This window comes from Rutidosis leptorrhynchoides, chromosome 3 (genome assembly GCF_046630445.1).
Source record: "Rutidosis leptorrhynchoides isolate AG116_Rl617_1_P2 chromosome 3, CSIRO_AGI_Rlap_v1, whole genome shotgun sequence".
Lineage (NCBI taxonomy): Eukaryota > Viridiplantae > Streptophyta > Magnoliopsida > Asterales > Asteraceae > Rutidosis > Rutidosis leptorrhynchoides.
In genome coordinates, this window is record NC_092335.1 from 345,922,934 (window position 1) to 345,937,075 (window position 14,142).

Consider the following 14,142-nt stretch of genomic DNA (forward strand, 5'->3'; position numbering starts at 1 on the left):
GATCTCGGCCCAATAGATTATCTAGTCTTCGACCCAAATCAGTTACAGCCCAACAGGATAGGCAGTCCAATAACAGGTTGCTATTGTTTATTTAAATAAAAATAAGGCTGCAGGAGAATAGGCTCGAACTCGGGATCTATTGTTTAATCAAACTCCTAACAAACTAGTGAACCGTTCGTTTATTTCTGTTATACACTGTTAGATCATTTACCTAACTTATTACTTCCTCAGATTATTATCATCACCCATTTATCATTATCAAACCCATCGTTAACTTCCATCATTAATAACATCACGTAACCATCATCTATCCTAATCTTTATTGTAATCATAGCTGTTATATCATCACTTAAACATCTATCATCATCATACAGTATCATTCATTTTCATTTTTCTACTATCATCAAGATTCTCATCTAATTATCGAAATCTTGACGATCAATAGAACCAAAGTATAGCAATAGCAGCGTTTTATAACCTTGTAATCCGACCCAGATATTATCTTACCTAAACTCACGAGGCCATTACTAACCCAATAGGTTTAATATGTACTCTCTAATATATCTATTTTCTTTTTGTTCAGTTGATAGAAATAAGAAACAAGCTCCGGTTGATCACAGCCCATTAGATTAAATTAAACAGGCTCCCTACCCAAAAGAACAATGAGAACACAGCCCAATCCAAGACTTGCATATATATACGATCGTTTATTTTGAGCAGAAACAGATTTTGGATAGTAATAGACATGTTATATAATAATTGTTGGGTCTTCTTTTTGACGTAAAAGTAGATTTCGGACAGCTGCCATTCCACTCATGACTTTCTTTTCTATAATCAAAACATTTACATACCGCTCATGTATTAAACTATTGTTGCCTAAAACTATAGATCCCACATATTCTTCCACTAAATTATATATACAAAAGTTTCGTCCAGCTCATTACACCACATTACCGACCACTAAAGTGTGAATTTTCCCACCCTGGTTAATCACGAAAATAAAGTAGCTAATAGCAAAAAGTAGTCAAATATTGTGATCACTAATTGATACAAGTGGGGTTATTGTTCTGTATTTAACTCCACTTACAACTAATCCACTAATACTTATCCACTATAAATGTATTCTTTCTATCTAAATCATCTTATTGTTTTATGGTTTGAAGACTAGAAGAAAACGCAGAAGTGACAGACGGTTACATGCACGTAACCTGTGAGTGAAGTCTAGCGTAAAAATGGTAGCAGTCGTAATGATTGTTGCAGGTGGTGTTTAGTTGATCTAATAGAAGAACAGAAGGTACTTACAGCATTAATTCAATACAATGATGGTGGTCCGTGGGTGGTGCTCAAGTTTGAGGTGGATTTGGTGGAGTTGTTGGTGGCTGTAGGTGGCAATGGGAGGTCGTGGTTGTGATTTGGCGATGTTTGATCGAAACACATGTATGACATGTAAATATCATGGTGATGTTTTTAGATGGATGGAGATGGCGATTAACATGGTGGTTTGGAAGAAGGCGATCATGGAGGCTCTCGGTATAATAAGGAGATGAAGAAAGGATTGGGTGTGAGTAATTGATCAAATGTGACAGATGTGAATGGTAAGACTCAATGATTATTAACAACTGGATTAATTATTTTGTAGCTGAAGTTCCGAATATTGACTAGTACCCAAACAGATGAAAGGACAGAAAGTGGATTCCATTGTAACAGAATTTGGTTGTATTATGGTAATTGAGATCGATCGTATCAATTTAATAGACATGAACAAAAATTAATAACAGTTTGATTGCAACCTTGAACTGAATCGATCCTTTTTCTGCATTTATAAATGTGTATATATATAGTTATATAATTGTTTTTAATATATAAATCCGTATTTATTTATATAGTTTATATATCTATTTTATATACTTTTATATATGAAATCTGTATGTATCAATATGATATATCTATATATTTGTTTCGTTATTTATATCAGTATTGTACATGAGCTATAATATTATTTATAATACAACTTTAATATTTAACATTAATATTAATAATAACAACAAAACTAATAATAATAATAATAATAATAATAATTAATAGAGAAAATAATAATATTAATGATATTAAGATAGCAATAATACTTATAAGAATAATGACAATAATAAAATGGTAATTTTAGTAATCAAGTTAATAATACTTTTAATAACCCTAATAATAATTAAATTTATAATGATACTAATAATGGTCATAATAACAAAGATTATAGTTTTATTATTAGTTATAATAATAATGATATTAACATTGATAATTATAATATTAACAATAACAATAACATAACAAATCAAATGTATAAATTTTAGTTTATAAATTGTAGTAATATTAATAGTACTTATAATAATTTTATAATAATAATATAACAACTAGAATTAACGTTCATTTATATTTTACATATTAATATTACAATTTATTAATTATGTAAGATTTATTAATTTTATAATATAAAATTTAACATTTATACACTATATATATATATATATATATATATATATATATATATATATATATATATATATATATATATATATATATATATATATATATAGACTCATTGTAATAACAACTTAATTACTTTGTATATTTCTTTTCATTTCCAAATCAAATGATTAAATTGTATTTTATTAATTCCCATTATCACATACACTTTTATATATATATTTATATATATATATATATATATATATATATATATATATATATATATATATATATATATATATATTAACAATAATTTGTTCGTGACTCGTCGGTAATGGTCGAAGGTTAAAATAAATACATGGATAAAGTTCAAGATTTTAAGACTCAACATTACAGACTTTGCTTATCGTGTCGAAATCATATGAAGATTAAGTTTAAATTTGTTCGGAAATTTCCGGGTCGTCACAGTACCTACCCGTTAAAGAAATTTCGTCCCGAAATTTGAGTGAGGTGGTCATGGTTAACAATAAAAATGTTTTCATGAGGAATATGAGTTGATAAATAGAGTTTTATCATCATTGAGTAATATGGATAAAATAATTCGATTAATCGAAGTGGGTGAGTGAAGCTATCACAAAAGAGTGAAATGAGAAAGACAAGTTTCATCATAACTTTTGACTAGTCATGGTTTAATTTAGAAAAATAAGGTGCGTCTTAACTTTTGACGTTGTCTTTATTGAATTCCGGAATTCAAGGGATTTAAAGAAAATCTTCGAAATCTAAAAGATTTGATTCTTCGGCGAATAAGGAAATTAAGATCTCTATAATTAAATACGGTGATCTACCTCGATTATTCTGTCTGATATTTCCATTATAAATTAAACTTTTTCCGTTCCATTATTTTTACCACTCCTATACTCAATTCTCAAATTCAAAAGATTGTAAAAATGCTTAATCCAGTTCTGATCCTTGTCCTTATCCTTACTATTACAACAATCATTCTCCTTTTCCAACTTCCATCGGAGGAATCTGTTTTCTTCTACTTCGCCCTTGGGGTTATAGTGTTTTTAATTCTCCCGTGTCTTTATGTTGTGATAAACATTGATATACACGGTTTGTAATTTATGTGTTGTTATCAGGCTTTATATTTCTCCTTTATATTTCAGAGTTCCATGCTTTTGTTTGCTCTTTTCGACTTTAAGTCAAGCGAATAATGGTCCAAAATTCGTAGGTATAAAGTTTCGAACGAACATGGCTAATGTTCTAAGAAAGAGATTGTAATAGCACGATCTTGATTGGTTGAATTACCAGAATTTAAGAGAAAAGATAGAACTATCAAGAAAATATGTTCTTGATATGTTTATGGATTGAGTAAAATGTAAGAGTTGTGTAACATGGCACATGATGACGTTAGATTCTGTGAATCATCATGTTCCATTAGAAACTCAGCATGACATACTGTAATATAATCACGTTGATCAAGTGTCATTATATTATACTAACTCATGAATCAGTTTCTAACACTACTTCAAAACATTCATATTTTGATTCAAATTTTTCAGATTTTAGATACTAAAACAGTTTTCTTTAATGATATAACACAGATAGAGCAGAGAGATAATTAATATCAGACAAGAATATTTATGAAGATATCTTCAGAAATATGGAGGATATTAATAAGGAAAGATGCGATAATATCTTAGAATTTTAGAATCAAATTGTGATGAAGAAATTCATTCACGATGATTTAGAGCGATTAAGGAGCAAGGTATTTGTCAATGACTTCAGCAGATACTGAATCATTTGGATTCTAGGTTGAATCTTTGTGATTTGTCCACGACCTTCTTCATGGTTTGCTCAATCCGTTTTCCAGTTCCAACATTTCTGAGCTTTGCCAACATACTATTCTTTATCATTAAACTTTCGACTGTTAAAGTTGTTTAAAGTTTTTGTTGCTTCATCAGCACTTTCCAAAATTCATAGAGCTGATTCGTAAACTGGGTGTTTTTCAGAATTTCAGAATGAAAATTCATAATTCTAAGAGATAAATGTTATATGTATACATATAACTGTTGATGTAGACATGCTGCGAGATTTTAAAATACTGATTGTTGATTCTAAGTAAATAGTATGGCAATTTTCATTATAAGATATGGATGAGTATATGCTAGGGTGTTAATGAACAACTATAGTGATTCTTCGGAGAAACTTAAGTCAATGAGTAATGAAGTTGCTGTTAAGTTTCTGCTAATGTGGTGAGATTTAAACAGTTCCCCGGTAACGATGACGAAAGGCAAACTTATATATCAAGGTTATAATAAGGCCAATTCGAATGAAAAGTCGAAATTGATTTGCTGAAGCTGTGACAAAGTTTGCCACTTTGGAAAGGGATTGCAAAGTTATTTTCGGTAATAACAACGCCAAAGGAGTTAGTACAGATACGTGTTAAACGTTTACTCAGTTTCTGAGAGTTTTTCAGGTGTATAACTATATACATAAATCTTTTCTTATGTAGATGAAGTGCGGTTGGTTCATCCTCTCGATTGAGGTGTTTTCAAGAATTACGAAAGGTTTGAACGCAGATTGTAATCGTCAAGATACAAATGAGGTTTAAGATGAAATCAAGTGGCAAACTTGAAGAAATGTTTAGTTTCATATGTTATAATCAATATTTTAATTCATTTTAATTGTCCAATGTTATTAGTCCACAGTCGATAGTCCACAGTTAACAGTCCAATAATTCATATATAGTTTAATATATAATATTCGAATTAATTAATACGTATCGTGACCCGTGTACATATTTCAGACTCGATCACAACTCAAAGTATATATATTATTGTAGAATCAACCTCAACCCTGTATATAGAACTCGATCATTACTGCATATAGAGTGTCTATGGTTATTCCAAATAATATATATAGATGCGTCGATATGATATGTCAAAACATTGTATACGTGTCCCGATTGTTAAAATGCGTAAATAACATTAATTAAATGACGATAAATAAAGTGCGTAAATTAAATAACATAAATTAAATGACAATAAATAAAATTGCAAGAATTAAATTGCGATAAAATAAATTGCGATAATTAAAATGTAATCAGTTAGCTAGGAACAGGTAGCTAGGAACAGTTAGCGTGGATTCTTAACAAAATTCTTCTCATAGTTAAATTGTTTGTTTCTAACAAATTTTATTTTGTCCAATGTTTTCTTCATTATGCCACTTGTTGGATTCTGATAAGTCAAAATTCAAATATGAAATTGAATGAAAATGGTTATTTTGTAGTGAACGAATACATATATCGGTGGATGTAAGTAGGATAGTAAATAACGTTTGAATCAGATTCGAAGAATGTACAGTGTAACTTATTAATATGAAATCTAAATATTCCTCGAGTATTACCTACTCGTTAAAATATTTTCACCATTAATAGTTTGTACAAAAGAATTTTTAATTACAATCTTTATGAAAATATATATACACATATATTTTCTTCAGATGTAATCATGGATTTAATGAGTAAATATGATATTAGACTCATTTGATTTACTGTTAGAACAAGGATATATAATCTCTAAAACATTAGAGATTACATAATTTCCATGTCGAACGAAGATAATTGATGTAGAACGATACGTGGTATGATGATTATAATCGAGGTATAGAATGAGATGTTGAGGCGTGTGTTGTTGATGGTACGGGTGTTGATGTTGTTGGTGCCGGTGATGTTGCTGAAGCTGGTATGTTTTGCACCATATTTTCCAAATTGATTACTCGAGCACGAAGTTCGTTGACTTCTTCTATTACACCGGGATGATTGTCGGTTCGGACAAGTGGATGAATAAGATCTAGGATTTGAGATAGTATATAATCGTGACGAGATGCTCTGGAAATGAGAGAAAAAATGGTTTTTTGGACAGGTTCGCTGGTAAGTGCTTTAGGTTCATTGTTAAGAGGTGAATTCGGTTGACGAAAAGGATCACCTTCTTCATGTCTCCAATGATTAAGTAGACTACGAACCCATCAGATGAATTGGGGATGGCTGATTGGCTGATTCATTCTGGTAACACTGCTTACGGAGCTTAGGTGAACATCCATGTCGGAATAGTTGTCGGAATAACTATCGGAATAGCTATCGGAATCTGAGGGACTCGAACTGGTTGAGGGATTCATCTCGTACGAGCAGATAAAGGATTTTTGTTAAGAAATAGATTATAGGATGTAGATTAGTACCTTGCAATACATAATTTACATATGCATATATAATACTAAAATCTTATAAGTTACGGAGGAATCTACGGAAACTGTCAGGTAAAGATAACAATAATAGATACGCTAAGATATGAATTTTGTCTATACACTATTCATGCAATCATTGCAGTATGATGTGTCTAGACTAAGAATGATAAACAGGCAATTTCCGACAAGAATGATAAGCAGAACTTTTGACATGCAGACACGGTCGAAGTCCAGACTCACTAATGCATCTAAACAACTATCAGTTAGACACACTAATGTAAGACCTGGTTCACTAAGACCACCGCTCTGATACCAACTTTCATGACCCGTCCTAATCCATATGGACGAATACATTACATTTGGTTACATCGCAAGGTACTTGACCTCTATATGATACATTTTACAAACATTGCATTCGTTTCTAAAAGACAAACTTTCATTACATCGAAATTTGATGGCATGCATACCATTACATAATATATCCAACTATAATTGACTTAATAATAATCTTGATGAACTCAACGACTCGAATGCAACGTCTTTTGAAATATGTCACGAATGACTCCAAGTAATATCTCTAGAATGAGCTAATGCACAGCGGAAGATTTCTTTCATACCTGAGAATAAACATGCTTTAAAGTGTCAACCAAAAGGTTGGTGAGTTCATTAGTTTATCATAAACGATCATTTTCATCATTATAATAGACCACAAGATTTTCATTTCTCATAAATACACATCTCATATCAGACATTTCACAAACTTCATAGAGATAAAAATCATTCATATGGATTGAACACCTGGTAACTAACATGAACAAGATGCATATAGAATATCCCCATCATTCTGGGACACCCATCGAACATGATAAAATCGAAGTACTAAAGCATTGCAAATTCCAGAATGGGGCTTGTTGGGCCCGATAGATCTCTCTTTAGGATTCGCGTCAATTAGGGGGTATGTTCCCTAATTCTTAGGCTACCAAGCTAAAAGGGGCATATTCGATTTCGATAATTCTACCATAGAATGTAGTTTCGATTACTTGTATCTATTTCGTAAAACAGTTATAAAAGTAGCGCATGTATTCTCAGTCCCAAAAATATATATTGCAAAAGCATTTAAAAAGAGAGCAAATGAAACTCACAATATTGTATTCTGTAGTAAAAATACATATGACGACATTGAACAAGTGTAGGGATGGCCTCGGATTCACGAACCTATATCAATTAAATATATTAAAATATATAATCGTAATCGAATAAGTTATGTAATATATTTGTCTTATATATATATAATATTTCTTTAGTAAAGTAATAATAATAATAATAATGAAAATAATAATTTTGATAATAATAATAGCCGTTTTGTTTGTAGTAATAATAATGATATTAATGATAACAATAATGATAATAAAAATAATGTAATTAAAATTATATAAAAATCATGTTAATGAAAATAGTAATAATGATAGTAATAATGATAATACTAATACTAATATTATTAATAATAAAGATTTTAAAATCATGTTAATACTAATAATAATAATAATAATAATAATAATAATAATAATAACTATAATAATAATAATAATAATAATAATAATAATAATAATAATAATAATAATAATAATAATAATAATAATAATAATAATAAATATAGTAAATAATAAAAAGGCTACCTTATAGTATCAAGTCTTAAAAAAATAAATGCCTATCTCAAGGCTCGAGCTCGAGATCTCTCGCTAATTCGGTAACACACCAAACCACTCCTCCAAATCCATTTTTCTGATATTATATGGAACCAAATATAATTAACCCGTTTATATGATCAAGCCCACAGAATAGCATGGATCTTGGCCCAATAGATTTTCTAGTCTTCGACCCAAATCAGTTACAGCCCAACAGGATAGGCAGTCCAATAACAGTTTGCTATTGTTTATTTAAATAAAAATAAGGCTGCAGGAGAATAGGCTCGAACTCATGATCTATTTTTTAATCAAACACCTAACAAACCACTGAACCGTTCGTTTATTTCTGTTATACACTGTTAGATCATTTACCTAACTTATTACTTCCTCAGATTATTATCATCACCCATTTATCATTATCAAACCCATCGTTAACTTTCGTCATTAATAACATCACGTAACCATCATCTATCCTAATCTTTATCGTAATCATAGCTGTTATATCATCACTTAAACATCTATCATCATCATACAGTATCATTCGTTCTCATTTTTCTACTATCATCAAGATTCTCATCTAATTATCGAAATCTTAACGATCAATAGAACCAAAGTATAGCAACAGCAGCGTTTTATAACCATGTAATCCGACCCAGATATTATCTTACCTAAACTCACGAGGCCATTACTAACCCAATAGGTTTAATATGTACTCTCTAATATATCTATTTTCTTTTTGTTCAGTTGATAGAAATGAGAAACAAGCTCCGGTTGATCACAGCCAATTTGATTAACTTAAACAGGCTCCCTACCCAAAAGAACAATGAGAACACAGCCCAACCCAAGACTTGCATATATATACGATCGTTTGTTTTAAGCAGAAACAGATTTTGGATAGTAATAGACATGTTATATAATAATTGTTGGGTCTTCTTTTTGACGTAAAAGTAGATTTCGGACAGCTGCCATTCCACTCATGACTTTCTTCTCTATAATCAAAACATTTACATACCGCTCATGTATTAAACTATTGTTGCCTAAACCTATGGATCCCACATATTCTTCCACTAAATTATATATACAAAATTTTCGTCCAGATCATTACACCACATTACCGACCACTAAAGTGTGAATTGTCCCACCCTGGTTAATCACGAAAATAAAGTAGCTAACAGCAAAAAGTAGTCGAATATTGAATTCACTAATTGATACAAGTGGGGTTATTGTTCTGTATTTAACTCCACTTACAACTATTCCACTAATACTTATCCACTATAAATGTATTCTTTCTATCTAAATCATCTTATTGTTTTATGGTTTGAAGACTAGAAGAAAGCGCAGAAGTGACAGACGGTTACATGCACGTAACCTGTGAGGGAAGTCTAGCGTAAAAATGGTAGCAGTCATAATGATTGTTGCAGGTGGTGTTTGGTTGATCTAAGAGAAGAACAGAAGGTACTTACAGCATTAATTCAATACAATGATGGTGGTCCGTGGGTGGTGCTCAAGTTTGAGGTGGATTTGGTGGAGTTGTTGGTGGCTGTAGGTGGCAATGGGAGGTGGTGGTTGTGATTTGGTGACGTTTGATCGAAACACATGTATGACATGTAAATATCATGGTGATGTTTTTAGATAGATGGAGATGGCGATTAACATGGTGGTTTGGAAGAAGGCGATCATGGAGGCTCTCGGTATAATAAGGAGATGAAGAAAGGATTGGGTGTGAGTAATTGATCAAATGTGACAGGTGTGAATGGTAAGACTCAATGATTATTAACAACTAGATTAATTGTTTTGTAGCTGAAGTTCCGAATATTGACTAGTACCCAAACAGATGAAAGGACAGAAAGCGGATTTCATTGTAACAGAATTTGGTTGTATTATGGTAATTGAGATCGATCGTATCAATTTAATAGATAGGAACAAAAATTAATAACAGTTTGATTGCAACCTTGAACTGAATCGATCCTTTTTCTGTATTTATAAATGTGTATATATATATATATATATAGTTATATAATTGTTTTTAATATATAAATCTGTATTTATTTATATAGTTTATATATCTGTTTTATATATTTTTATATATGAAATCTGTATGTATCAATATGATATATCTATATATCTGTTTAGTTATTTATATTAGTATTTTACATGAGCTATAATATTATTTATAATACAACTTTAATATTTAGCATTAATATTAATAATAACAACAAAACTAATAATAATAATAATAATTAATAGAGAAAATAATAATATTAATGATATTAAGATCGCAATAATACTAATAAGAATAATGACAATAATAAAATGGTAATTTTAGTAATCAAGTTAATAATACTTTTAATAACCCTAATAATAATTAAATTTATAATGATACTAATAATGGTCACAATAACAAAGATTATAGTTTTATTATTAGTTATAATAATAAATAATAATGATATTAACATTGATAATTATAATATTAATAATAACAATAACATAACAAATCAAATGTATAAATTTTAGTTTATAAATTGTAGTAATATTAATAGTACTGATAATAATGTTTATAACAATAATATAACAACTAGAATTAACGTGCATTTATATTTTACATATTAATATTACAATTTATTAATTATGTAAGATTTATTAATTTTATAATATAAAATTTAACATTTATACACTATATATATATATATATATATATATATATATATATATATATATATATATATATATATATATATATATATATATATATATATATATATAGACTCATTGTAATAACAACTTAATTACTTTGTATATTTCTTTTCATTTCCAAATCAAATGATTAAATTGTATTTTATTAATTCCCATTATCACATATACTTTTATTTATATTTATATATATATATATACATATTTATTAACAATAATTTGTTCGTGACTAGACGGTAATTGTCGAAGGTTAAAATAAATACATGGACAAAGTTCAAGATTTTAAGACTCAACATTACAGACTTTGCTTATCGTGTCGAAATCATATAAAGATTAAGTTTAAATTTGATCAGAAATTTCCGGGTCGTCACATTTTCTTCTTTTTTCTCTTTACATGTAATATATATATTTATAATTTTAATTTTAATTTTAATTTAAGTTAATAATAATAAGGTTATTGTAAGAATGTTTTACAAGTTTTAAGTTGGAACTCTGCCCGTGTAACGCTACGTGATAAATAATCACTGTAAGCTATGTTCTTCCTTTTTAAATTAATGTCTTGTAACTAAGTTATTATTATGCTTATTTATGCCAAAGTAATTGTGATGTTGGGCTAAATATTAAGATGGGGTTATTGAATTTTGTACCATAATTAGGGTTTGGACAAAAGACCGACACTTGTGGACATTGGACTATTGACTATTAATAGATAGGGGATATTGTCTAATCGAATGACAACTCGTTGGAATCTGTCGGACCTATCTTCAAATTAGTTAATTTAATCATTATTAAATGATTATGAATGTTCTATTTAGTGACATTTATACGACATCTGTTACGATCATTTAATTAATTATTCGAGTTGGGTAATTGATTATTCATTCTGATCAAGTTGATAAATTAATATTCATATCTCATTAAAACAGGGTGGATTACATTCAAGGATAATTGTGGTAATTGTTAACAAAGTAATAAAACCTTGGATTACACGCAGTCGATAACCTGATGTAATCATTAAACAAAGTATTAAAACCTTGTTACAGTTTGAATCCCTAATTAGTGGGAATATTTGACTTCGGGAATAAGGTTAATTTGATGAGCATTTTATAATTATGACCGATGGACTATTATGGACAAAAACCAGATAGGTATCAAATAAACCAGGACAAAGGACAATTAACCAGGGTAACAATTAATTAAAATCAAAACGTCAAACATCATGATTACGGAAGTTTAAATAAGCATAATACTTTTATTTCATATTTCATCGTACCTTTATTTACTGTCATTTTAATTACTAAAATTTACTTTATCACAATTTAAATTCTGTCATTTATATTATCATCATTTATCTTTATGCTTTAATTAAAATCGACAAACCGGTCATTAAACGGTAAAACTCCCCTTTTATAATAATAATAATACTATTATAGTACTAATATATATATATATATATATATATATATATATATATATATATATATATATACAAATATAATTGTTTAAAAATATAGTGTACGCATTAAGCCGTCTCCCTGTGGAACGAACCGGACTTACTAAAAACTACACTACTCTACGATTAGGTACACTACCTATAAGTGTTGTAGCAAGGTTTAGGTATATCCCATCCGTAAATTAATAAAACTTGTGTAATATTTTGTAGTATTTCGTACCCCTCCACTCGCACATCATATGCGTGAATGCAGTCAAGGGTTTTGCTATTCTGGAAAAACTTGGATGAACCTTCTGTAGTAACCAGCTAGTCCTAAAAATTGGCGTATATGCTTCGGAGTTTTTGGGGTTTCCCACGTTTCAACGGTTTCAATCTTTGCTAGATCCACTTGAATACCTTCTTTGTTCACTATGTGACCGAGGAATTGAACTTCTTCCAACCAAAATGCACACTTTGAAAACTTAGCGTACAGTTTTTCTTTTCTCAGCAACTCTAGCACTTTTCTCAAATGTTCTTCGTGCTCTTGATCATTCTTCGAGTAAATAAGTATGTCATCGATGAAAATAATGATAAACTTGTCAAGATATGGACCACACACTCAGTTCATGAGGTCCATGAACACAGCTGGTGCGTTAGTCAATCCAAACGGCATAACCATAAACTCGTAATGACCGTAACGCGTCTTAAAAGCAGTCTTTGGAATATCATCCTCCTTTACCCACATTTGATGATACCCAGAACGTAAATCAATCTTCGAATAAACCGACGAGCCTTGTAGTTGATCAAATAAATCGTTGATTCTCGGTAGTGGGTAGCGGTTCTTGATGGTAAGCTTGTTCAACTCTCGGTAGTCGATACATAACCTAAATGTACCATCCTTCTTCTTGACAAACAAAACAGGAGCTCCCCTTGGTGATGTGCTTGGTCGAATGAAACCACGCTCTAAAAGTTCCTGTAACTGACTTTGTAATTCTTTCATTTTGCTGGGTACGAGTCTGTATGGAGCACGAGCTATTGGTGCAGCTCTTGGTACAAGGTCTATTTGAAATTCAACGGATCGATGTGGGGGTAATCCCGGTAATTCTTTCGAAAATACATCGGGAAATTCTTTTGCGACGGGAACATCACTGATGTTATTTTCTTCAGGTTTAACTTCCTCGATGTATGCTAGAATGACGTAACAACCTTTTCTTATTAGTTTTTGCGCCTTCATACTACTAATAAGATTTAATTTCGCGTTATTCTTTTCTCCGTATACCATTAAAGGTTTTCTTTTTTCACGCACAATGCGAATCGCATTTTTGTAACAAACGACTTCTGCTCTCACCTTTTTTAACCAGTCCATGCCAATTATTACATCAAAACTCCCTAACTCAACTGGTATTAAATCAATTTTAAATGTTTCATCAATCAGTTTAATTTCTCTATCCCGACATACTTTATCTGCTGTAATTAGTTTAGCGTTTGCTAATTCGAGTAAAAATTTATTATCCAAAGGCATTAATGGACAATTTAATTTGGCACAAAAATCTCTACTCATATAGCTTCTATCCGCACCCAAATCAAATAAAACATAAGCAGATTTATCGTCAATAAGAAACGTACCCG